This window comes from Sceloporus occidentalis, unplaced genomic scaffold (genome assembly GCF_023333645.1).
Source record: "Sceloporus occidentalis isolate IW3139 unplaced genomic scaffold, rSceOcc1.0.p SCAF_1, whole genome shotgun sequence".
In the NCBI taxonomy this organism is placed as follows: Eukaryota; Metazoa; Chordata; class Lepidosauria; order Squamata; family Phrynosomatidae; genus Sceloporus; species Sceloporus occidentalis.
The window spans coordinates 268,473,365-268,497,420 of NW_028316981.1; positions in this window are offsets into that span (position 1 = coordinate 268,473,365).

A 24,056-nucleotide genomic window follows, 5' to 3' on the forward strand; every position below is an offset into this window, starting at 1 on the left:
CAGTAAGATCAGAACTGGTTTCAAGTGGGAATGACGGACATATATCCCGATCAGCAATTCGTTTTAAATTCTAGTGGGTACAAGCCCCCAGTTTCTAAAATGAGATCTCCAGAAAAAGTGTTTTTAGATGGGTAGGATAAATTATAGCAACATGTGATGCACATGAAAGGGTATGATTTCAAGGCCAGTCCAGGAATATTTATTTAAATACATTTAATGAGTATGCACACACACAAACACATACAAACCCTGCCTTTTGGCCATTTCAAGTCCCTTGAGCCAGTTCCTATTTGAAGCAAAGACTACTGCCAAATTCTATGTGAGGAACGGTAAATTTTCCAGCATGCTGAGAAAATGGGGCTGTGGGCAAACGCCCTTGATGTTGGTACAATTTCCAGCAGCTTAGAAAGTCTATGTTAAGATGGTTCACAAAGAAAAAGCAATGGCTCCACCCATATTTCCTGATCTCTATAAGGAACAATCCAGCAATGTAGAAAACATAGCATAGGGTCAGGCTCTTACACTGACAAAAGAATATTATTTTATTTGGTTCTGCAGGGGGGGGGGACACTTTTCCATTCTTTTGATGAAACTGAGAAATCTCTTCTCTGGTTTACCATATGACTTCAGCTCTCATATTTGTCAAGCTTAATTTTCAGTCAACAAAAATTCTGCATTTTGCCTTTCTGAAGGAAATGCAGCAACAGTTCATATGAAAATATTGTCATATATGAAAAGGAAGACATTCCCCACTGTCATCTTTCCATTGACATCAGCATTTCTTTTTTAAGAAAAGCTAGTACTGGGAGCCACATTTTAATAACTACTATGTAATAATAATAATCATTCCCTTATTAGTTGAGCATTTTGCTTTTCCTGCCTCATGGCACCCATGGAGTTGGAGACAAGGAAACCTCTTTGTTGATTAGTTATTTAAGACCAGTAACAATAACCGTGCTGGAAGGAAAGGTACTTTTGAGAGGATTACACAAGGGCTATTTCTCAACAGCACCAAGCTGAGGAAAGCAAATTGCAAATCCCAAGTACTTCATTGCTTGTAACCAAACTAGCTGGTTGAAATGCTAATTGCCTTTCAGAAACTCTCAAGGCAGACAGTGCAACTTGGGTTTTATGGGAATTACATGGGAATTACACTTTTCCCCCCTCTCCCACTTCTGTATCATTGTCCTGTGGAGAATGGTTCAAAACACATTCATAAAGGTTGTTCTTATTGTAACTTTCAAATATATGTGACATTTTTAAAGCTTGGTCCAATATTTCAGATTGCTTCAGGCTGCCAAACATGTAACAGATGGTTGAATTAAGGTCATGTTAAATCCCCATTAACGCATTGGAACAGTGTTAGTACACAAGACCAAGATAGAGGTAATAACTGAGAAAAAGAGGAATAGTTTCTTGGATAAAATGAGACACCAGCCGCACATTTTAAAACAACTACCGCGACAACAACACTACACTACTTTAACTCAGAACTCTTTTATTGAATCCATTGGAATGAAACCACCCCTGACAACCTACATTCAAAACTTCCAGCACACCAAGATGTCATTTGCATTCAGTCTGTCATCCTGTTTAGTAACTGCCATCTGAATCCAGCATTGCAATTTATTTGAGTTCTTTGAAATCACACTGAAGAAAAAAGAATTAATTTTGTGTATACATCTGACTGATCTACTAAAACGCACATTAGTTTTATCAATGTTGTATAATATACTCATCTGTCAAAGTATATTGTTATTACAGTCCACCCTTCCCTTACGCAGGGGATTCTTTCCAGACTTCCTCCTCCCGTGTAAGGGGAAAACTGTGTATGCTCACGCCCCATTGAAAACAATGGGGTGCATGTACACAGTGCAGCATGTGCACCATTCATTCAATTGTACTGCAGCTTCAGCATATGCTGAAAGCTGCATAAGGGAAGCGCACGTATGGCGCAGGCTGACTGTACTTCATTTTTTTCTGTATCAGGGGTAGCATTGTAATTCATCTAAAATCCACTTATTTGTTTTATTTAATACATGAGATGCAACTCATTCAACCCCTGATATTCTGAACCCTACATCCTCTCCCCGACTCCTCTGACATAACACACATCTGTACACTACTAAATTGCTTATATGAGGGTCTCCAACATAGTATTAGTTTTGTCTAGTTTTCTTAGCACAGTACTGGATTATGTTATGTGTCTTCCTTCAGATTACACTCGTCCCTCCAAATTTGCTGGGGTTAGGGGCACAGGACTCCTGTGAATGTGGAAAAACTGCAAATAACAAAAACACTATATTTTTACCTGAGAGGATACCTATCTAGGAATCTCTAGGTCCTCCAGTGCAACCCTATGGTAAATATCTGCCAGACGTTAGCCATAGAATTGTGCTGAAGGAGCGACAAATGGCTAGTGGAGTGTTCTCTCTAGGAATCTCTAAGTTCTTCAATGCGACTTTTGGTTAAAGTTGACCACAGAATTGCTCTGGAGGACCAAGATATTCCTAGAGAGAACATATTAATAAAATCCATGAATAATCAAATCTGCAAAAGTCAAAACTGCAAATGTGGAAGGACAAGTGTATAATAGCAGAATGACCTATCACAAATCATTCAGTAATAGTCCTTCTGCCTTATGGAAGTTACATTAATATTTCATTAAAAAGCCATTTATTCATCAAAAAGCCAATTTCAAAAGGAAAACAGAGTACAGATACATGAATAAATGTTTAAAACTGAAATTATTTTCTTTTATACTGTATAAGCGTTGACATAAAGAGACAATATTATCAGAGTAACTGTGATATAAAATTTTCTGTGTCTAGTCGGATCCTGATAAAAATGAATGAATAAATAAAATCTGAGGCTCCAGTCCTGTACCAACCTATTTGGGGGTAAGCTCTATTAAACTCAATGGGTCTTACTTCCAAGTTAGACATGTATGGGATTGCACTATAAATCAGTTCAAAAATAGTAGTTCAGAAATAAGTAAAACCAGTTCACACATATATAAACCTGATCTTGTGTTCAATTATTTATAGCTGGACTGTGCACAATATGAAGTTTGATGTAAAAGTACATTATTTCATTATATCCTACAGATTTTACATCTTGTACTGACTTAAAGAAAGGTTTGTACAAAAGAACCCATACTAAATAAGAGGATTTTCAAATACTGTATTTTCTAGCATATAAGACTACTTTTTAACCCAGGAAATTTTTCTCAAAAGTCAGGGGTCATCTTATACGCCGGGTGTCGTCTTATAGGGCTGAAATGTCCGAGCTGGACTGGAGAATCTGCGGTCGCCGCATATGGTGGGGGGAGCTCAAAAACAGCCGCATACCCTCCATATGTGGTGACCATATGAAAGCAGCAAGGGCGGCGATATACAAGTACGGTAGAAGAAAATCTTGGAGACAGGGAGGGCTGGGCAGGCAGGGAGAGATGACCAATCCAAGCAGGCTTTGTATACAACAAGCTTTCCTGCCAAGTAGCTGCATGTCATAAGCATTTGAATTAAAATTACCATATTGAAATCAAATCTGATGTTTTTTAAATTTTTATTTGGTGTGCATTGGAAGAGAGGTAGTCTTATACGACGAGTATATCCCAAACTCTATATTTTAACTGGAAAAATTAGGGGTCGTCTTATACACCCAGTCGTCTTATACACCGGAAAATACGGTATATTTCCCAAATGTATACTAGTTAAACATTTCAATATACAGCAAAATCATTCCCTTGTCAAAGCCTTGAGATGATTAATTCCACAAATATAATTTAAATGCATTCCTTCAATCTTAATTTCTTATCCTAAATAGCCATTTTTAACTAAGTAATGGAATAAGCATCTAACAAAAATGCATTTGGCACAGGGCTTTGAAAATTATGAAATAAAACTTCTGAATAACCTGAGGGATTTGAAATTGATAAGTTATTTAAATAGCAAAGGATAGCCCCAATGTTTTCAGCTGAGTAACATTAGGCATGCTCATCTGATGGAAATATGTTCCGTATGCCAATACTAGGCATGATCCTAATCATGTTATGCTTTTTTTTGTCTCATTTCTTTTAGCAGTCAAATTAAACACATGCCTATTGATTTTGGATGTTTTGATTTTAACAATTGGACTTTAAAACACTTTATTTTGGCTTTATTGTACCCCATCTGTCTCCAATTTGATCAAAAGGTGCACAAAGTATTAATCAAGATTTACATTTTATTGGACTCATTCCAATTTTAATTAAATGTTCTAGAGATTCCCACATGAATTTAGTGTTATTTACATTAAAGCTGTTAAAGCTGAACTTCCGAAAACTATAGAAATTGTGCTAAGATTAAAATCTTTTCATGTAAATGGATTTTTAAATCAATGGAAGATTTAATGCTGTGTGAATCATATATATGATTCAAGGCAGTTATCCCATGGTGAGGAGGCTGTCATGATGCTAATTCAGATCTGAAGCCACTATGAAATAACAGATTAATGTAGCATTCATTGTGAAATATGAAACTATCTTCTCCAATTGTATCCTATTCTCCTGTTGTATAGACATTTGACAACAAATTTAAAGTTTCATTTTAATTCATGATCTAGTAACCTTTTTAACAATAGCAGCATCCCTTGCATGCTGTTTGAATAATGCAACCCAGTCCTGTGCATACGTATTTGACAGTTCTGGTTAGTGGGATTCACATGGAGCAATGTTTGAATGGAATTTCAGCCACATTTACTTATGGTCCAGCCTCACTTATGCATTATTAAGTCTTCAATGTTATTCACATATGAAATAGGTGGGACTTACTTCCAAGTAAACGTACATAGGATTAAGGTAATTTTATTTAGGACAAAAACTACAAATGTGCTTCGTTTTCCACTGAAATTTACAAGTCTTTAACATGTTCCACATCATACCTTTGACATCTCTGTAAGCAAAGGGCAACTAGGGTTAGATCTTGTGGCATGTAAGCGATGGGGACACTGGCCAGCCAGTACTTATGCTGATATGGGTGCACTGGAGCCGATCAGGTCTGATGCTGCTCACTTCATTTTTCCATGTTTGAAAAAAATCTTACAGTCAGGCAGTGGGCCAACTAGGCACCTTTACCGTTCTCCCCCCCCCCCCCAAAAAAAACCCCCCAATCATTTATAAATTATTATTTTCTGTAATAAAATGTTGAGAGCCAGCATGGTGTAGTGGTTTGAGTGTTAGACTAGGACTCTGGAGATCAGGATTTGAATCCGGGTTCAGCCTTGCAAAAACCCACTGGGTGACCCTGGGCAAGTCACATTCTCTCAGCCTCAGAGGGTGGCAATGGCAAATCCCCTCTGAGGAAACCTTGCCAAGAAAACCCTGTAATAGGTTTGCCTTAGGGTCTCCATAAGTTGGAAACAACTTGAAGGCACACAACAACAACAACAACAACAACAACAACAACAACACACAATGTTTGCCCAAACAAATATTTTTAGTATCATGTAAGCAGAAGAAAAGTACCCTTCATTCCTTTCATGATTGTGTCATGATTTAAGTGAGTTTAAATTAAGTATTTAATATTTGCATGCTGTAGTATGGAATCCAGTTTAAATTTTACCATTAAACTGGACAGGGTTGTAAAGTTAAATATCAGGTTGTAAAGTTTTTACTTTACTCCCCTCCCTTCTTTTTTCTCCCTCCAAGAAAACAATGTTAGAGGGAATTGTTATTTGTATGCCTCAGAAAACTGAAGTAATACATATGGCAGTTCGAAGGGGTGGGCGGTTAAAGCCATTGAAATCAGGCTGGAGCTAAAATTACCACACTCCTTCGTATGTTATCTCTTAGCATTGCCACTTTTAACACTTGTCCTGAGTAGAAGATAAAGAATCGAAGCCTCATATGGAGTATAGAAAGGATGTCTTCTGCACGTATCAAGTGTCTTTTTCTCCTAAAGATCTGTGAGAACAAGAGGTAGTAATATACCCTTCTAAAATGAGCTAGTTAGTCTTAAAAGTACTACAATACCCCTCCTCCCCCTTCCTTCCCTTCTTGTTATATGGCCATTGGGTGGATGTTGCAACAGGAGTGTTCAAGTCTGGCTTCCTAGATAGGAGCAAAACATAATACTTAAAAAGGAACATGAGAATTGCCAGTCCGTTCTTGATGCATACAACTATGCTTTTAAAAGTCAGGCACACCTTTCTGAGAAATTGTTGCTTGATTCGTTTACTTTACAGGTAATTTAGTGTAAAGATAGATTCCACTAATGCAAAACAAGCACCTTAAGCTATTGTTTTTAACTGTCTCCCCAAAACACTGTTTTGCCATATGGACATTTGACAGGAGTGTAAGTGTCTCATTGTTAAATGTGTCTTCAGATACAGGAAGGTTCTTTTAAAGGGGGGGAAAATAGGCAGTTCTTTTGGCTGTCTCTATTTCTCTTCCAATGAGTCAGACATATGTATTAGAGTTGCCGACAGACAAAAAGAAGCGTAAAGATAGATCACTGAATACTACAGTTACAAAGATGGTTCATGCCATAGTATTTCCCATTTCTATGTCTGGTTGTGAAAGCTGGGCAGTGAAAAAAGCTGGCAGGGAGAAAATCAACTCATTTAGAATGTGGAGCTGGAGAAGAGTCCTATGGATACGGTAGACCACTAAAAAAACAACCCAATAAATGGCTCCTAGAGCAAATAAAGCCTGACTAAAGTGAGACTGTAAGTGAGAAAAGGTGCGAAAAGAGGGAGAACGGGAGTCTACTACAGTATTTCAGAGTAGCCAAATGAGGCATTATATATAGTGGTTTGAGTGTTGGACTACGACTCTAGAGACCAGGGTTTGATTCCCTGCTCTGACATGGAAACCCACTGGGAGACCATGAGCAAGTCGCACTCTCTCAGCCCCAAGGAAAGGCTCCTCTCAACAAATCTCACCAAGAAAACTGTATGATAAGTTCATGACTGGAAGGCATACAACAACTACAACAACAAGATACAAATATAGATTCAATCCATTTCAGATGTGGTGCTGGAGAAAAATTTTGGGGATTCTAAGAACAGCTAAAAAGACCAATAAAATGGGTCTTACAAATGGTCTGAGCGCTCCCTAGAAGCCAGGATGACTAAACTGAGCTCATGCTATTTTGGCCATATCACGCAAAGAAAGGACTCACTAAAAAGACAATAACGCCTGATAGAGTAGGGGGCCCGTGGGGTGTAGTGGTTTGCCTACTGGACTCTGGAGACCAGGGTTCAATTCCCTGCTTGGCCACTGAAACCCACTAGGTGAGCCTGGGCAAGTCACACTCTCTCAGTCTCAGGGGAAGGCTACAGCAAACCTCTTCTGGACAAAATCTTGCCAAGAAAACCCCAGGATAGGTATGCCTTTGGGTCCCCATGAATGGGGAATGCCTTGAAGGCACACAACAACAACAACAAAGCAGAAGGCAAAATGGAAAAGAGGAAGAGCCTATTATGCCAGATGGATAGCCTCAATCATGGCATGAATTTGGATTGATAGGGTTGAAGTCGATTTGAAAACACTCCACAGCAACACAAAAAGAGCCACACAGATGCACACACCCGAACACACACCTGTGGTCCTTGCTGCAAAGACTTTTGTTGTGGTTGTTGTTGCCTCAGGAACAAAGTGGCCAGGTGTCCTCCCCACAAAGGAAGGCAAAAAAAGCCCACAAAATGTAGGACGTTCAAGAAAAATCCAAAGAGGGGGGGAAAAGCAATGGGACAGAAGTGTAGAAGTAAAGAAAGTATGAAGTAGAGAACTAGAGGAGTGTCATGATATAGGGTAAAGTATAGGGCAAATTGGAAGTGATGGAGCCTAACATGTTGTTCTCTCTTACTCTTCTGAAAAGGGAGGAGATGGAAAAGAGTGTTCTGGATGTAGATGAGGGTTTGTGTAAGTGTGTAGAGGATAGAGGGAGTAAGAGTGTAGTAGAGGGCAGAGGTAAGCAGAGAGGAATGATAAATAAGGGAAGAGAAGGAGTTGAGAAAGAGAAGACGAAGAAGAAGAAGAGATCTGAAAGGAAGGCTGAGTGAACAGGCAGAAAGGTGAAGGATGAAGAGGGAAAGAAATAGAGATGATAAGGATGAAGAAAGAAGAAGAGGAAGAAGATACAAAAGAGGGATCAAAGATACAAATGTATCAGTGTGTGAACTGTTGTCTTGTTGGTTGCATGATTGTGTTTCAGGGCAACATTTAAAAAACGATTAATCGCAAGAAGAAAAGTCCAAAGAGGAGCTCAACGCCCCCCACCCCCCCACCCCCGAGAGAGGAAGGCTGAGATGGAGGACATCTCCTGGGGGGAAGGGGAGGGGAAAGGGCCTTCTGCCCCAGGGACTGGGAAGCCCAGCTGCAGGGCTCTCCCTCGCCTGGGGGGGGGTCTTTTTTACCTCAGCTTGTCCTATTCCAAGGGAGAGAGAGAGGGGAAAAACCTCCCAATGCAGTAAAGCCAAGGACAGCCCTCAACAGGTGCAATGGCAGGGGAAGGAAGGCAGAGAAAGGAGGGAAGGGCTGAGGAAAGTTCTCAGGGGTTGCAAGGAGGCACCTACCTGGAGCCAGGGATGGGGACATGAGCCTCCTCTGGGGCTGCCTCGCCCTGCCTCTCTCTCTCTCTCTCTCTCTCTTTCACGCCGGCATTAGGAGAAGATGCCTCCTGCTCCTCCGGCGGAGCTTTGCTGCTGCTGGCCCAGTGGCTGCTCCTTGGGGGCTGAGGGAGGAGGAGACAAGGGGCCACCCGCCCGCCCTCTCCGGCCTTCCTTCCTCAGAAACCTCGTGGCTCTTTTGGCTGGCATCCCCACTGCAGACCTCATTCCGGTTCCAGACCGCTTTAACTGCCATGGCTCCTTTGTTGTGGCCACCCAGGGCATCATCCCAGGGGCATTGCAAACAGTGAACCAAGTTGCATTGCTTGATAATAATAATAAGAGCAACAAGACTGAGGGGACAGCGTCCTTCTTTCAGAGGCTGCAATGTGTGTCAATGAGAAAGATTCATTTAGGTCCAAAACAAACTGCAGAAATTATCCAGTTTGAGACCGCTTTAACTGCCCTGGCTCAGTGCTAGGGAATTGTAGTCTTGGGAGGCATTTAGCCTTCTCTGTCAGAAAGAGCTCTGCAGCCACAATAAACTAGAGTCCCCAGGATTCCCTAGCACTGAGCCAGGGCAGCTAAAGCGGGCTCAAACTGGATGATTTCTGCTGTGTGTTTTGGACCTGAGTTAGAATAATAATAATAATAATAATAATAATAATAATAATAATAATAATAATATGCCTCCTCTCCCGCAGGATCAAAGCAGCTCACAACATCAGGTAAAAGGCAATGTAAGCTACAACATACAATTAAAATACATCCCATCAACAAGTGCATTTCCCTACTTGTCGGCTGTTTCGTTTGCAATGTAGCCTTCAAAATTTCTGTACTGTGTTCCTTGTTTGTTTAAGAAACCACTTCCAGGAGTAACAGTTGGATCACCAAGAGCTGTCACTGTGACCATTTTATCAAATGACAATGCCTTTGGGATCATTTCTTTTGATATGGTATGTTTTCTTATTTTATATGCCTTTAGTCTATAGAATTAGAATGTTCCTCTCAAAGGAATAATTTAGCAGTCAGTGGTAACTAAGCATCTCCTGTGGTATAGGATTTGAAGGCGTTAACTGCAAGTTCATTTGATCTGAGCTGTGTAAATACCAGGGATGGCTACAGTGAACTTTTCTCTTTCAGCTTCATCCTGTTCTTCATAAGGAGTTGAGAAAAGTAGTTCAGTGTTTAAAGACAACTCATCCACATTGTTATGTGAAGGCCCTGAATTTTAAATATGTTACTTCTGTGTAATTTTGCACTTTTGTTCATGGAATATAAAACGGAAGGTTTATCCATGGATTCAAAGTGGTCAATGGTTTTTTGTACTGAGATCGCTTGGCATATTGTTTCGTGCAGATTAGCAAATGACAAAGCCAAGGGTGCAACACTAAGCAGGACATCCCAAGTGCATTGAAATAGTTGATCAAGTTGCAATGCTTAATAAAGAGCATGGGAATTGAGGGGATGGTACTGTTTTTTCAGAGGCGGTCTTAAAGTAACCAAAAGGCCCTGAAGGTAGTGCTATACACACTATTTTTGTGCATGAAACAAAGTTACACTGACCCATCAGAATGCAAAGGTGCCACTATCTCAGCCACCCATCTGGACAATTATTTTGGATTTTTGAATGCCTAACATGGGAGATTCAACCTGTATCCTACAGATGCCAGATCCTGTCTGATCATGGAGACTAAAAAGGCCCAGCCCTGGTTAATACTTGGATGTGAGTTCACCAAGGAATGCAAGGTCCTGTAGATTATATTTCAGAGGAAGTAATTGGCAAAACTACCTCTTTGAATATTCCTTGCCTAAGAAAGCCCTCTCAAATTCATGGGGTCACCATGAATCAACAAGAAGCTACATGCACACCCAAAACACAAAAGGCATGAGGTATGAGGCCTCTCTGGGTACAGCTTGGCACTCCTCCAGCTGGACCTGCTTTCAGTTTTTGCTCTTCTCCTAAGCTGAAGATGGGAGACGAGAGGGTTGGACTTGGACTTTTAAATTTTAACTCTGTATGTTTTTTTAAAAATTGTATTTGTAATTTTAATATTTTTATGATTTTAATTGTACAGTTTTAACATGTTTATTTATGTTCACTGCCTTGGGTCCCATTTTGGGAGAAAGGCGGGATAAAAATAAAATAAATAAATATAAATAAATAATAATAAATCATATAGTATTCAGAGGGTGCTGGTAGTTATTTTTTGGCATCCTCATCATATTATTAGAAGCATTTCTGTACTACCACTCATTTACACAAAATCCCAAAGCTGTTAACCACACCAAATAACTGAAGGTAAACATGATAGTACTAGCAATAAATAGAAAAGGTGTATCCATCCCTACAACGACAACTGGAGTTTATCACACCAGGGCCAATAGCACAACAATCACACTATGTGAAGATAACAGAAGCATAGTGCTATAGTGATCTATATATTTCACACAGTCACACAATCACATAGCAATGACAAAATGTTAAATGCAGTTGTGTTCCACATACATCCATTCTTGTAGCATTATTGCAGCATTATTGAATGTTTCATGCATGCACTTTTCCAGCGTGACTGTGCATGTCTGAAAAGCATGGTTACATCCCAAACAGAACGAGATTAAACTGATAGAATTGATATATTTCAGAACATTATTTTTATACATTTCAAAGAAAATTGCACCCTACACCTCAAAATAACATAGAAATTCAGTCCAAAACTGATCCTAGCAATGGAAATGAATTGTGTGTACTTAAAAGAACTCTGGGAAAAGGTCCCAGATTGCTCTGCGATAGTGTACACAAAGCTCTCTTGGCTTCTGCATCTTCGTAATAGCTTGAATGAAGCACTATCAGCAAGCTATTCACAGGGACTCCTCATGAATAAGAAGTTACAGGAGCATTCCCGGTTGTTAACAGGAGAAGTATGGGATGAGCATGGCGTCATGTGGAAATCTTTATATGCAATCATGGTGGGAGCATTCCATTTTTGGGAACCCAGTATTTTTGCCTGCATAAGAGTTCAAACCACCACAAATCTGAGAATGAAAAGGAAATGATCTGATCTTCCTTCAAACAAGGCCTCCCCCCCAGATGACAAGCCTAGGTCCTAACTTTCTCTGTGCCTTTTTGTATCAGCAGAGGATAAAACATAATTGAATGTAAATACCATGAGCAGCCCCCAGTTTGTTTGTTTGTTTTCAAGCTTTGGCTTTCCGCCCTTTTACTGGCATGATATGAATGGAGACAGAAGGGAAGGAGGAACTTTAAATAATAACGTAGGCGGAGGGAAGACGTTTGAAGAAGGAAAGAGTGACTAACTGATCCAAATAGGTTCTGTGCTAATAATAATAGTCATAATTAAAAAGAGCACAGTGCTGATCTCGCAAGCCATGGCATTAGACCAAAGAGGTGGTGCAAGATCCTGTGAAGCAGAGCATGGGTGGTTCAGAAGAAAGGTGCCATTCAGTTGCATCCTGAGCAGTCTCATAAGTACATTAACAACAGTAGAGAATTGCTGCATATCAATAAAGCTGTATCTTGGTATTAATAATGTACAGGGGGGAGGACAAGAATCAATAACTTGGGGGGGGGCACGATCATACGCTAAATGTGGAAAAGATTATAAAAAGCATCAGAAATGTATAACTGACCCTGTAAAGCCATGAGGAATGAGCCATGTCCTGCATAGTGGTGTTCCATGACTCTACAGCAGGAGTCATGAAACACCACTATGAGCCAACATGGCACAGTGGTTTGAGTGTTGGACTACAACTCTAGAGACCAGGGTTTGATTCCCAGATCAGCCATGAAACCCACTGGGTGACGTTGGGCAAGTCACACTCTCTCAGCCTCAGAAGAAGGCAATGGCAAACCTCTGAACAAATCTTATGAAGAAAACCCCATGAGAGGTTCGCCTTAAGGTTGCCATAAGTCAGAAAGGACTTGAAGGTGCACAGCAATAACAACAACACCTCTCTAATACGGAAGATTAGGCTCCAGTACATATAAAAGCCTAAAAACATATTTACACTATCATTTATTTAGTATACAATTGCACTAGGCCTTTACAAAGATGCAAAAATAAAAAACAAATAAATTAGTAGAATACAACAATGAGAAAACAAAGAACACAAATGCTGTAAACAGACTGAGCCCAGGTAACAAAGTAGCACTGTACTATATAACTGAAAAACCCAATATCAGTAAAACACTCTAAAGTGAAGTACTTTAAAGCAAGGTATGCCTATAGTGCAAAAAGAGCTTGTGTTACATAAATGAAACTCATTGCTTTTCTAGCACTCAAGGGGGGGATCCTAGTATTTAGGTGGAAAGTGAACATTATCAACAGGCTTTTCAGAAGGCATCTCCAATAAAAACGTGTAACAAATGGCTCGTGCTACCAGCCACAACCATTCTTTCACACTGAATTAGCAAAGGCCCAGTGTTATAACAGTTACTACTTACCAGAGGTGTGGGAGCATCTAGCAACAAGTGGCCACCAAGGCCAAAATCTTATTGGCACATTATGTTGATGATACTCTGGATTATACCAGCAGTTGTGCATTTTACATGTTTCCTTAATGAAGTATCCATGCAGGTCCCTTTTGCCCCTGCAGTGCAACAGAGCAGCAAGCTCCCCTGCCCTTGGCTGGAATGGCCTCTGGAACGATTGTCACTGCTCCCATTGTACTGGGTCATTCTTATAGGACCTCAGCCACTGGCTGTAACCCTACACAAACTAATTTGGGAGTAAGCCCCATTGTTTATATCATATAGTTGTACAAAGATGTAGTCCTATATTGTATCACTACTTTATTATATCACGTGTTTTCACCAATTGATTAATAGCTAAAGATTTTTTGTTATATTTCATCCTCTGTCACTCATTCTCTGTAGAGGAAGGGCTGTCCATTGGTAGAGCAGCTATTGCCAGTGATGATTTGGACTCAAGTCGCTTCCATGACTTGACTTGGACTTGACTGGGCAATAAATAATGCACTGACTTGACTCGACTCAAGACTTGTATATTTAGCGACCAACTTGCTGGCCTAACTTCATCCAGAAACAGCAAACACATTAAGCAATGGGCTTGAGAAGGGGCTTGAGGTCTACTCAGCAGCCTGTCCATGCTGCACATTGGGGGAGTCATCTAAAGCTTTTGAAAAGCTTTCGAAGAATCCTTCTGCCTCAAGACCTTTGCTTATAACATTTGCTGTTCCCCTCTGAGAATTGTTTAACCTAACATTCTGCATGTCTTCTTGATTTTCTAGTTATTGAAATTCCTCCACACACACACACACACACACCACCACCACCACCACCACCATCGCCTCCTCCTCCTCCTCCTTTTTTTCTGTTAAAGTTGGCTTCCAGACTTGAGACTTGACTTGAAAGTATCTTGCAAGGACTTGAGACTTGAAGGTAGAGATCTGAGACTTGACTTGGAATAAAAGACTTGAATACATCACTACCTGTTGTATAGAATAGGTTCCTGGTTCAACTAAGTAAACCCTGGGAGAGCCACTACCCCTCAATGTAAAATAATTAATAGTGTCACTCGATGAGAGGCAGTGTTCTATGTTTCTTCCTTCTTGTTTCTATCAGCCTGTTTTTCATCCTCACATATATTAATATTAAAATATCTCACTTGAAAATCATTTTTTAAAAAAAAAAATTAATCATTTTATTTAATTATAGTATTTTTTTAAATAAAAAAAACCACACATCTGCTTACATGATTTAGGAACATGCTGGCCTAGAAGTAATGGACTAACATTTCTCTTAATCCAGTATCCTCTTTCCAACAGTGGGCAGCCTGATGATTCCAGCAAGCAGTCACAAGTAGGCATAAAACATCAATCTACGCCTACGGTTTGTATTCAGATACATGCTACCTCTGAACTGGATACTGCAAGTATATTGGGTTTTCCCATCTTTTCTCTGCATGGGTCTCTTAATATATACCTTGTACTACTAGACTGAATACACTATATTCCACCAACCAACACAACTGCATCTCATTAACTTTTTATTGTAACCAATGCATATTCTGAGTGCATGAAATTAAACTAAATCCAATCTTGATTTTTGTTATGTTGCCTGATCAGTTTAGAATAATCTTGTAAACGCTTCTTCTTGTTGTTTGCCTTCAAGTCATTTCTGACTTATGGTGACCCTAAGGTAAACATATCGTGGGGCTTTTTTTGGCAAGATTTGTTCAGAGGAGACTTGCCATTGCCTTCCCCTGAGGCTGAGAGCATGTGACTTGCCCAAGGTCACCCAGTGGTTTCATGGCCCTGCTGGAAATCAAACCCCCATCTCCAGAGTCATAGTCCAACACTCAAACCACTATGCCTTGCTGGCTCGTCTTAATTTACTGTTAAAGATGCAAAAGTATTAAAATAAGGGCAACAATTTCAATAACTGAAATTTGTGGGGAGGGGTAAAGATAAAGCAGAATGTTAGAAGTGGTCTAATGTGTCTGCCTATCATTTTATCTATCTGGATGGGATAGGTAAGGCAAATGTTTAAAAAAGCTTCCATTTGTCCAAGAACAACATATGTCCCAGTGTTCTTTCTTTGTGCACACTAAATAAAATTAGATGAAACAACACTTTCTGAAATCTGCGTAACACTGTCTGGATCTTGATCTTTTAAATTGCTCCCTCTTTATGCGCACCATGTGTGGCGCTTCCCTGCAGTTTGTTATTTTTCTTCAATAGGAGAGGGAGGAAACTAACAATGCTCAGTGGCCACACTGCATAGCACAGGGTAACCATGGTGGAAGCATTTGTCCACTTGTTTGGGCCCCTCCAGAATGATTCAGGCATTCATTTCATTGAATCAATATTGAAGCTTTTAAGATTTATTATGTGGGAGCTCAGACAAAACTAATGAAACAAATTCCTTGTTTCTTCCCATTAAAACCATTTTGCCATGTTAAGTATATTAATACCTTGTAAACCCTTTGCAGATATGGGATGAGCCACATCACTGATTCTCTTTATGGAGGATCTAGTCATAAGGTATTGCCATTAGCATTCCTGATACTATGTGAAAGAAAACTTAGGGATTTCTGAAGCTTCCTGCCAGTCTTGTATAATGGATGAATCCAATTCAGAGACAAAGAAGGTAGAAGAATGGAGGTGGAGCAAATCGGTATTAAAATGCACAGGGACGGCTTTTAAAATTGGTGTTGGAACCCCTTGCATCTATCATTTAGATATGTCACAGGGTTTACATCTAAGACAGAAACATGATAGATAGGTAGGTAGATAGATAGATAGATAGATAGATAGATAGATAGATAGATAGATAGATGATAGATAGATAGATAGATGTTTGAAAATTTAAAGAAATAATTAATTTAATGGAAAGCAGCCACTGGTGAGACAAATATCCATATGAGCTGGGCTACCTACAAGATCATATTGTACATTTATTACCAGTCTATTAGTAGGAGCATTTATTCAGGTGGCTGCTTTGCAGTTGGATCTCCAAGATAAAGATAACATATAAATGGAATCAATGAACAGAGGTGATGAGATGTCACTATGGCCGAAACAGACGGCCCTAAAGAGGCAGCATCATGCTGCCCCTTTGAGCACCAGAGCGAGGCTGTGGCAATCATATGCCACGGCCCCAGTACAGACTTTTTCTGGCCCAAAAAGAAGTGGCAAAATGCTATTCCTTTTGGGGGCAGAAAAAGGGTGCCCTTGCCACCACAGCTTTTCCACATTTCATTGGCGCGGAGTGTGTAAACGCTGCACCTCCAAAACGCTGTGAAGCCACTGTATGTGTACTCACTCAGCCGTGAGGCTTCCTAGCAACATGGGGCCATCATCAGAGAATGCAGCATCTAAATGCCATGCTCAGATGCCACCCTCAACCCAGAACTTACTGCCGGTCTATCTTGCCCCTATGCTGACCTTTATCACAGAATGTTTGCAACTGTGAATTCCAATAAAGCACTATATAATTACCACAAGGTACTTAGAACAAATTAAATGAGTATCAGCCAAAATATAGCTAATATAAATGCCCCTTAAAAATCTGTTTAAAAATGACCTGTCTGCTTCTGCAAAAAATCCATACTAATTGTATCAAATATTGCTGCTACTACTAATTACTATATGTCTCTTTTAATACTCAGTACTAAATCCAAATCATAGTTTTTTTCCAGTTCTTATTCAAGAGTGTGTGTGTGTGTGTGTGTGTGTGTGTGTGTGTGTGTTGTGTGTGACACACAATAGCAAAGTGTGGGTTCCAGGTTTTAGAAGTCTATTGGGAAGAATACTCTCAATGAGCCACATACCTTGCCAATATCTGCTCATCTTCCTTCTCAACAAATAAGCAGTTGCATCTACAAACAAGCAGTTCTTCATCCACATCACCAGTGTTACCTAGACTAGAATGAGAGGCTAGCAGTCAAGTGGTTTGCAAACATAAAGGAGAAGAACATATCCAGAAGGTACCTTTATTGGCCAACCAAAATGTACAATATACTTGTTGCAAGATTTCGAAGCTCCACTGGATTATTTATCAGGCAAGATGTTATAAACCAAACAGGAGAAAAAATTGTGAGATACCACATTGTAGCTGCAACAGGGGAACCTTAAAGAACAAGCCAGTGGACTGTAGTGGCACAGAGAAAGCCACTACTCTCCCAATCCGTTTCAGCATTCTTTTCTCATGAGACAAGGCTTTCAGTCCATACATCCTCAGAATAGAAATGTAAGCTTCAGGGTTAAAAGTCTGAAATGAAAAGTGCTTGTTCTGACAATTTATATAATCTACAAATTTATATGAACAAATACCTTATTAAACAAGGAGGGCTCACTGCCACAGGATATTTGTCGCCTTGAGTCCCTATATTGGGGGAAAGGCAGGATATAAGAAAATATAATAATAATAATAATAATAATAATAATAAGTGGTGCAATTTTTAAGTTAGTCTGGTCATTTTTATCTGTCTTACTATCTCAGAGTATTTTATCAGCTGAATAAGGTCTGCTCTTAGATTTGCAGCCTATATGATTGAACTGCATTCCCCCCCTTAAAACTGCTGTTATAAGGCAACTTCTTTCAGTTTCCAGTAGTTAACTCTTTCTTTCCTGAAGATGCTATTTGCATTGTCTAATGTGTCCCTTACTTTTAAATACTGTTTTGAAGTCCAGGCAGATAGATGATGATGGAGGACAAGTAAGCCAAACAAATTCTTGTAGTTGCACATACAGGTGTCATGCAATGATTAATACTGACCTTGTTAACTCACTTGATGTGCACTATTAGGATAAGTGAAGTAATTTACACAGGGAAGGAGAAAAGCTGTATCTACATTAGTATTCATGGATTGTGCAGCTACTGTCCTGTTCATCAAGTTGGAAATATACTCTTTTGTATATTGATGGGAAAATGTCACTAGGTACAAATGATTACAGAAAGGAGTGGAGCAGGGTCACTGCAAATCCCCCTTACTTTGTTTTCTCTGAGGAAGTGTGCTGCTCTAGCAATGCTTAGTTGACCCAATAGTGTGTAGCATCTGTCTGGAGAGGGGGGCATGCTGGCATTCCCTCATTCTGACTTCGTTCTTGCTATACCACCCAAGATTTTAAAATAAATGCTATGGTAAAGATCCATCTGTAATGTTTCACAGCAGGATAATCACCTAACTTTGCCATAGCAGTTGCTGAAGACAGCCCCATACTTCTGTTAGCATTCACTCACAACTTCCACTTGTGCTACAGAACAATCTTCCAGCAACAAAAACGAGGGCTGAATCATCAGTCTCCTAGCTACTGACAATCCCACTTTTTTCACTGCTGTGTCTCAAAAGCCCTCTCTTTAAAATGCTGTTTCAGAAATGCCTTACTAAATGAGCTTGGTGACACTAAGAGAGGAGGTTTCCCATACGCTTGTCTGCCATCTGCAGACTGAAGAAACCGTGAGAAAATCTAGCTACCTGTTCCACTAGAAGAGCAGTTCTGTATCTTTCTTGGGGCACAGAAAAATACACTTGGACAACACTTAACACATTGCATACAATTTATTTTATTGTACTGGAAACTTTTCTTTCACACATACTAGTCTGGTATGGAAAAAAATACAATTGGCATTCTATCTTTTTATTTTAAAATTTACCATGGTAACAAAAATGTAAATGAATAGGAAGGAAAGTCTATGGCTCTTCCATGGACCATGCATGTTCATACATGGAAATCATCTCCCCCCGCCCCATACACACACACAATTTTCATTGTTAAAGGTAGATATTGTAAATTTCTATAAGTAAAGCAGAATTTCAAAACAATTACAAAGTGCAAAAGTATGTATTTTTCTCCAGCCTACCTAAATGTACAGTCTTGTTGTTGATATTATATATAGACTCATCAGACATAGTGCTTTTCAAAACAGTATTAAAAAGACAAATCATTATTGGAAGATCATATTTTTACATTCTGAAATATAAATTTCAAAAGTAGAAATGGCTGCAAAAAAAGAGGTTAGCTGAATTCAAATTTCATTTAGAGATGATCAAATGTATTTCTAAAGATGATCAAATATATATAATCAAATATATTTCTAACTAGCTGTACCCGGTCAGGCGCTGAAAAAGCATACATTTCTGAAATAATTAATTTCACAATGCTTGTGGGTATACAATAATTTTTGTTGTTTCATTGTCTGTGTATATATAGAGATTGTCTTGTTTGCTGACTCTAGAACTCCCGTGGCACTCTGATGGTTCTGAGGCATAACCTGAACTCAGGACAAAAGGTTGCTGTCAGAACAGAATACAGAGAAACATAATGGGTCCCAATCAGGCAAGACTGCAGTCTATCACCCTATTTGTTAAACTTGTATACAGAAAATATCATACGAAGAGCAGGCTCACGCTCAGAAAAAGGAGAAGTAAAGGTAGGAGGAAGAAATATCAACAATCAAGGCTGAAATCTCCCTGGAAGCCTAGAGGATCAAACTGAGACTGTTGCACTTTGGCCACATCATGAAAAGGCATGACTCATTAGAAAAGACAATGATGCTAGGATAGGTAGAACGTAGTAGAAAAAGAGGAAGGCCACACGCCAGATGGATAGGCTCAACCAGGGAGTCACAGGCCTGAATTTACTGGACCCAAGCAGAGCAATGGAAAATAGACGATTTGGAAATGTCTCACTTACAGGGTCACCACCATGAGTTGGGGTTGACTTGAGAGTAGTTAACCACCAGAACAAGATAATACTGTAGATGATAGGAATTGAATTCCTATTCTATTCCTAGAATAGAGCTCTGGATGGTGCGCGGCATCATGGCGTGAGGGGGCGGAGTCACAGTGCCCAGCATGCGTATGCTCTGCCGTGACTCTGCCCACAGGCAGGCACTTTGTGCCAGTCTGTACCATGCCAAAGCCATGTTTAAATAGTTGAAGGTATCTCATATTTAAGATGGTGGAAGTTTGTTTTCTGCTGCTCTAGAAACTAGGACACAGAGAAATGAATTCAAACTGCAGGTGAAGAGATTCCACCTAAACTTTAGGAAGAAATTCCTAATATTAAGAGCTGTTTGACAGTGGAATATGTTGCCTTTGAGTGCGGTGGAGTCTCCCTCTTTGGAGGTTGTTAAAGAGAGGCTGGATGGCAGGAGTGCTTTGATTGTGTATTCCCGCATGACAGGGGCTTGGGGTGGATGACTCTTGTGTTTGTAGCAAAGCTATGATTCCATAATTCTATGAAATGATTGCTTCCATTCATTATCACTCACTGATTATGTGTAGTTAGAAGCATGCTCCAAATGTTCAGTATAGCTTATCCCGAAGTAAATGTGCATAGGAAGGATGACATGACATTTCTCTGAAGATGCCAGATGCCACAGATGCTGGCGAAAAGTCAGGAATAAACTCTTCTAGAACGTGGCCACATAGCTTGTAGAATCAGAGTTGTAGGGGTGCCTATAGTATAATACACACACACACACACACACACACACACACACACAGAGAGAGAGAGAGAGAGAGAGAGAGAGAGAGAGAGAGAGAGAGAGACTTGTTCCTCCATATTCGCTAGGGTTAGGGGCATAAGACCCTCGTGAGTGTGGAAAAACCGCAAATAACAAAAACACTATGTTTTTACCTAAGAGGACACCACTCTAGGAATTTCTAGGTCCTCCAGTGCAACTCTGTGGCCAACGTCCAACAGACACTGACCATAGAACTGCGCTGGAGGAGCTACAAAGGCCTAGTACAGCATTCTCTCAATAATAATCTAGATCTTTCAGTGCAACTTTTAAAGTTGACCTTAGAGTTGCACTGGAGGAACTAGATATTCCTAGAAAGAACATATTAATCCGTGAATAATCAATTCTGAAAATATCAAAGTCACAAATATGGAGGAAAAACACACAAAATTATATGATGCATCAAGCGAGTTATATAAGAACCGATGTAACATTATAGTTTTGCCTTAGAATCACTGTGTGTGTTTGTGTATGTGTGTGTATTTATACATAGATATACATACACACACACACACACACACACACACACAACTACTAAAACATACCGTATATACTCGACTATAAGTCGACCTCATGTATAAGTCGAGGGCAGATTTTGGGGCCAAAATTATGGATTTTGCTATAACCCATGGATAAATCAAGGGTAAAACTTAGGGGCATATAGCAAAGGATCTAAAGGACAAAGCACAGCAAAACAATGTCAAAGATTTTTAAAAATTCCAGTAGACATAACTCTTTGTGCTTACTCTTAAGCTGGATGGCTGAGAGAGTAGCGGGGATCAGTGCTTCCAGGACAGATTATACTGTTGCTTTTCACCAGGGGGTGGTTCCTTCCTTTAAATAAGAGTTAATACACAGTGTGTACTTTGACCCATGGATAAGTCGACTCAGGTTTTTTGGGTCAATCTTTTGACCTAAATTTCTAGACGTATACATGAGTATATATAGTATACAGTGATATACAGTAGCCCCTCCCGTGTGTGTGTGTGTGTGTGTGTACACATACGCACATACAACTGCTATTACATATATAGTGATATAATTATCAAACCAGATATATGAGGTCCTATTTAACGTTATTGTTTCTGGCTCAGGACAACCAAAGAACAACCAATGAAACCCACTGGGTATGTGTATACACACACACACACACACACACACACACAGAGGGGCTACTGTATATCACTGTATATGTTATAGTAGTTGTGTGTGTACGTGTATATCTGTCACACTCTCCCAGCCTCAGGAGAAGACAATGGAAATCTGCTCTGAACAAATCTTGCCAAGAAAACCCCATGATAGATATATATCAGAAATGACTTGAAGGCACAGATCTTGGAAACTATAGAACAAAGTTGAGAGGCATGAGGCCTTTCAAATATTAGTGGACTGCAGTTCCCATCAGGTCACCTAACCAGCATAGCCAGTGATGTGGGGTGATGGGAGCTGCAGTCAAGCAATACCCTCAATTGATATGGGCTTCTTATGGGAACCCCCATAATTTATATTTAGAGGGGAAACTGTGTCCCCTCTGAAACCTCTGGAAGTGTGACCTGCCATTTTGGAGAATATTGAAGACACCTGCCCTTGTAGGCAGAGGATCAAGACCCAGGAAAGTACATGGCAATTCTCTGCCCACTTGGCCAGATCCCAAGAGAATTCTAGCCTTGTTTTCCTTCGCAAAGGTTCTATCTTTGTCTGGAATGTAGAGCCCATTCTGGAAGCCAACAGCTGGTGGTTGCTGACCATCTCCCTCCAGCCGGTGGTCAGACATATTTCCAGCACGCTCCTTGGCTTGGCACCCACTCAGGCCCTCCATTGACCATGTCTAGCAAGGCAAGCAGCTTCTTCAAAGTGAGTAAGGAGTACAGGTCAAGTGGGTGGGAGGTCAGTTTTGTCTTTGCTGGGTCTGGCTGCCATCCATTCTCTCGCTCACATTCATCTCTCTGCTTTGCTTGTAGGGGCTCAAGGAACCTTTTCAGGGGCTCTTCTCGGGAGCGCCCCATTGGGGAGGACGAGGATCCGGGATAAGTCCCCATTTCCTCCCCTCCCTCCCTCCCTCCCCCCTTCTCCCTTTTGCTCCTAAGTAGGCAGGGAATAAACACAAAAGCCATGTCTGACCCCCTTAGGAAGCCAGTCTTTTTCCTGCCTACACTCCTAGTAGGTTGCCTTTTGGAAGAGCAAGCCAAGTTCCCTTTTCCAAGACACCTTTGGTATGGCTTCTCCCTGGTCTTTCCCTTTCTCTACCTCCTTGCCTTCTTGCCCTTGCTATGGCCAAGAGGCTTTGGGGGCTCCCAGGACTGCAGAGATTCGGGGTCATTCTCAGCCTCCTCCTTGCTCCATGGGACCCACAGGGTTGCTTCCATCAGCCCTCTCCTCTGGAGAAGGCTGAGCTAGAGAAGCCTTGAAGGGTGAGCATTTATCCCTCTCCTTCCTCTGTCGCCTTTCCTTCTCAGTGGAGGAGCCTTGCAGGGTGGACGTTTGCCCATCCTCCTCCTCCTCCTCCTCCACATGGCCCTGCCTTCAGTAGGCGGCTGAGCGGCAGAGGATCCTTGAAGTTGTCTCACATCCTTGAGGGCCTCCTGAAATCCTTTGGTGGGCCATGGAACATATCTTGCGCAGGCCTGCTCTAGGTAGAGGTGAAGGAGAGAATCCAGATCATACTCATGCCGTTGCTCTCCCATTGAATCTGGCAGCCCCCCAGAAGGGCAGCTGGCCTGGGGGGGGGATCTGTTTCCACTGCCACCAGCCTCCATGCTGGAGGCCCCTTAGGCCATTCCAGCCTCACTCAGCTGTCCAAGGCTGTATTCAACAAGCTGGCTCCCAGAGGTCCAAGCCTACAATCCTCTCCTCGCCATGGATTCTCAGATCCTGCTGGTGCAGTCTTGAGCACGTATGGCACGGGGCCCGCATGCAGCCTACCATAGGATTTTGGATTTAAAATGACATCAGTGCTCCTCTGCCACTCAGTCTCCTCCTAAGGAGAGGGCCATGTGGTCACCCTGCAAGGCTCCTCTGCCACTGGCCTCCTCCTGAGGAGATGGCCATGCAGAGCAGGAGGAGGAGGAGGAGGAGGAGGAGGGGCAAACACCCCTCTAGGCTCCTCCGTCACTCAGCATTCTTCTCCCAAGGAGAAATTCCAGGCAGAGGAGAACGACAGGCAAGGCTTTCTCCTGATGAGAAATGGAATTAATATTAATTAGTTCTAATTAAAATCTATCTGTGGCCCAAAAAAGTTTAGCCTATTTTAATTCTGGCCCCTACCAACTGCCAAGTCATGCAGGTCTGTCCTAGTGGTCACCCTCACCATGGTCAGGCATCAGGTCTCCCAGGGCCCCTAGAAGCCCTCAGGGTTTGCTCATTGTTGGTTGGGTTGAGAGGGCATCCTGAGGGGCAGGGGGCTGGCCTCTGATGAGATATACCCGTCCAGGTCTGATCCCGCTGGGTGGCC